Source organism: Tursiops truncatus, chromosome 6 (genome assembly GCF_011762595.2).
Source record: "Tursiops truncatus isolate mTurTru1 chromosome 6, mTurTru1.mat.Y, whole genome shotgun sequence".
Taxonomy (NCBI): domain Eukaryota; kingdom Metazoa; phylum Chordata; class Mammalia; order Artiodactyla; family Delphinidae; genus Tursiops; species Tursiops truncatus.
This window is the reverse complement of record NC_047039.1, coordinates 39,012,320-39,016,632: the sequence shown is the minus strand read 5'-3', so window position 1 is coordinate 39,016,632 and position 4,313 is coordinate 39,012,320. Positions and strand designations below refer to the sequence as shown.

General features: G+C 36.3%; 1 non-coding gene across 1 annotated transcript; it reads left to right on the top strand.

The window, feature by feature from the left end:
* The first annotated feature begins 1,039 nt into the window (after positions 1-1,039).
* Positions 1,040-1,144, top strand: LOC117312902 (U6 spliceosomal RNA). The gene has a single exon (XR_004527302.1). It is a non-coding gene; the product is annotated as a U6 spliceosomal RNA (small nuclear RNA).
* Positions 1,145-4,313: the final 3,169 nt, after the last annotated feature.

Below are 4,313 nucleotides of genomic sequence, written 5' to 3'. Positions count from 1 at the left end.
ATGTTGCCTCTTAGTTCCTCGGTCACGGCCACCCCGGTTCCAGGGCTGTGCTGTGATGTGGAGCGAGCAGGGCTGGAGTGTTTGTTCAGGTCATGCTGAGGCACACAGAGAGGTGGTCCCGTGAAACTGGCAGCTGCTGGAACAGATCTCTCTCCACCCTGACTTGGAGGCAAATCAGCATGTGCCTGTTTTTCATGATCAGATTCCAGACTTCACACAGCCCTCCTGTTAGTCCTCCAACCGGTCAAGTCTTCCCCCATATAAGACCCCAGGACAGGGGCACCCAATCTGTGGCTGTCACTGCTCACTCCTAAAAGGGGGACGTCTGCCTGTGAATCTTCCTTTTTCCTCCCCTTCTCCTCCCAGATGCACAGGTGCCAAATTGATCACTTTTCTTCCCTTCCTACCAGATTACGTGTGCATATTTCTTAAAGCCCTGGTTGTACAGAAGTCCTTCTACCAATTTCAAGCTAGTCAAAATTGTTCCACGTGTAGATTATTTCTGATGTGTTTGTTGGGGGAGACATGCTCCATATCCTCTTACTCTGCCATCTTCAATCTCTCCCTATGTACAGTTTTTCTAACAATTCTTTTTAAATGATATATTTTGGAGAAATTGATAACACTAGAAATATTAAAGGGATACATATCCTGAGTACTAGAATAATAGCCTTCTATTTACTACTTCAAACTATACACCTAAAATATCAGTTGATTTATGCTCTTAATGATTCTGACTTAGATATGATTAAAGAGGTTGGAAGCTACAGTTTTGATGAAAATTATTGCTTTCCTAAAATGGTAAGTCAAAAGTTACTTCCTAATTGCCTCTTAAGAAAGACCTTTCATTATTCTTCTGAGTATTATTAATGGCTTCTAAAATCCTACACTCTTACAGTGATTATAATCATGAACCCTGGAGCCATACTGCATCAGTTTAAAGCTCTGTGCCTCCACTCAAGACCTGAGCTGATGTCACTCTACAATCAAGAAAACTTGGGAAAGTTACTTCAGTTCCTTATACATAAAATGTAGATAAGTGCTCGCTTCAGCAGTACATATAGTAAAAATTGGAATGATATAGAGATAAACATGGCCCCTGAACAAGAATGACACACAAATTTGTGAAGCATTCCATATTTTTCTAGAAGGAATCAACAGCAGACTAACTAAGGCAGAAGAACAGATAAGTGACCTGGAAGATAAAATAGTGGAAATAACTGCCACAGAGCAGAATAAAGAAAAAACAATGAAAAGAATTAAGGACACACTCAGAGACTTCTGGGAAAACATTAAACACACCAACATTCTAATTATAGGGGTCCCAGAAGAAGAGAAAAATAAAGGCACTGAGAAAATATTTGAAGAGATTATAGTTGAAAACTTCCCTAACATGGGAAAGAAAACAGTCAGTCAAATCCAGGAAGCACAGAGAGTTCCATACAGGATAAATCCAAGGAGAAACATGCCAAGATACATATTAGTCAAACTATCAAAAATTAAATACAAAGAAAAAATATTAAAAGCAGCAAGGGAAAAACAACAAATAACATACAAGGGAATACCCATAAGGTTAATTGCTAATCTTTCAGCAGAAACTCTAAAAGCTGGAAGGGAGTGGCAGGACATATTTAAAGTGATGAAAGGGGAAAAACTACAACCAAGATTACTCTACCAAGCAAGGATCTCATTCAGATTTGATGGAGAAATTAAAACTTTTAGAGACAAGCAAAAGCTGAGAGAGTTCAGCACCACCAAACCAGCTTTACAACATGTGAAAGGAACTTCTCTAGGCAAGAAACACGACAAGGAAAAGACCTACAATAACAAACCCAAAACAATTAAGAAAATGGTAATAGGAACATACATATCAATAATTACCTTAAATATAAATGGATTAAATGCTCCCAACAAAAGACACAGACTGGTTGAATGGATACAAAAACAAGACCCATATATATGCTGTCTACAAAAGACCCACTTCAGACCTAGAGACACATACAGACTGAAAGTGAGGGGATGGAAAAAGATATCCCATGCAAATGGAAATCAAAAGAAAGCTGGAGTAGCAATTCTCGTATCAGACAAAATAGACTTTAAAATAAAGACTATTACAAGAGACAAAGAAGGACACTACATATGATCAAGGGATCAAACCAAGAAGAAGATATAACAATTGTAAATATTTATGCACCCAACATAGGAGCACCTCAATACATAAGGCAAATACTAACAGCCATAAAAGGGGAAATCGACAGTAACACAATCATAGTAGGGGACTTTAACAACCCAATTTAACCAATGGATAGATCATCCAAAATGAAAATAAATAAGGAAACACAAGCTTTAACTGACACATTAAACAAGATGGACTTAATTGATATTTCTAGGACATTCTATCCAAAAACAACAGAATATACTTTCTCCTCAAATGCTCATGGAACATTCTCCAGGGTGTTCTCCATTTGTGACCCCATATCTTGGGTCACAAATCAAACCTTGGTAAATTTAAGAAAATTGAAATCGTATCAAGTATCTTTTCTGACCACAAAACTACGAGACTAGATAACAATGACAGGAAAAAAAAACCTAAAATATACAAACACATTGAAGCTAAACAATACACTACTAAATAACCAAGAGATCACTGAAGAAATCAAAGAGGAAATCAAAAACAAATGACAATGAAAACACGATGACCCAAAACCTATGGGATGCAGCGAAAACAGTTCCAAGAGGGAAGGTTATAGCAATACAAACCTACATTAAGAAACAAGAAAAAGCTCAAATAAACAACCCAAACTTCCAGCCAAAGCAATTAAAGAAAGAAGAACAAAAAACCCCAAAGTTAGCAGAAGGAAAGTAATCATAAATATCAGATCAGAAATAAATGAAAAAGAAATGAAGGAAACAATAGCAAAGATCAATAAAATTAAAATCCGGTTCTTCGAGAAGATAAACAAAACTGATAAACCATTAGACCATAAACTCATCAAGAAAAAAAGGGAAAAGACTCAAATCAACACAATTAGAAATGAAAAAGGAGAAGTAACAACTGACACTGCCGAAATACAAAAGATCATGAGAGATTAATACGAGCAACTATATGACAATAAAATGGACAACCTGGAAGAAATGGACAAATTCTTAGAAAAGTAAAACCTTCTGACGGAACAAGGAAGAAAGAAAAAATATAAACAGACCAATCATAAGCACTGAAATTGAGACTGTGATTAAAAATCTTCCAACAAACAAAGGCCCAGGACCACATGGCTTCACAGAGAATTCTATCTAACATTTAGAGAAGAGCTAACACCTATCCTTCTCAAACACTTCAAAATACACTAGAGGGAGGAACACTCCCAAACTCATTCTATGTAGCCACCATCACCCTGATACCAAAACTAGACAAAGAGGTCACAAAAAAGAAAACTACAGGCCAATATCACTGATGAACATAGATCACAAAATACTAGCAAACAGAATTCAACAGCACATAAAAAGGATCATACACCATGATCATGTGGGGTTTATCACAGGAATGCAACGATTCCCCAATATAAGCAAATCAATCAATGTGAAACACCATATTAACAAATTGAAGGATTAAAAACCATATAATCTCAACAGATGCAGAAAAAGCTTTCAACAAAATTCAACACCCATTGATGATAAATAGAAAGTAGGCACAGAGGGAACCTACCTCAACATAATAAGGCCACATATGACAAACCCACAGCTAATATCGTTCTCAATGGTGTAAAACTGAAAGCATTTCCACTAAGATCAGGAACGAGACAAGGTTGCCCACTCTCACCACTATTACTCAACATTGTTTTGGAAGTTTTCGCCACAGCAATCAGAGAAGAAAAAGAAATAAAAGGAATACAAATTGGAAAAGAAGAAGTAAAACTATCACTGTTTGCAGATGACATGATACTATACATACAGAATCCTAAAGAGACTACCAGAAAACTACTAGAGCTAATCAATGAATTTGGTAAAGTAGCAGGATACAAAATTAATGCACAGAAATGTCTTGAATTCTTATACACTAATGATGAAAAATCTGAAAGAGAAATTAAGGAAACACTCACATTTACCATTGCAACAAAAAGTATAAAATCCCTAGGAATAAACCTACCTAGGAGAGAAAAGACCTGTATGCAGAAAACTGTAAGACACTGATGAAAGAAATTAAGATCATAAAAACAGATGGAGAGATACAGCATGTTCTTGATTGGAAGAATCAACATTGTGAAAATGACTATACTACCCAAAGCAATCTACAAATTCAGTGAATTCCCTATCAA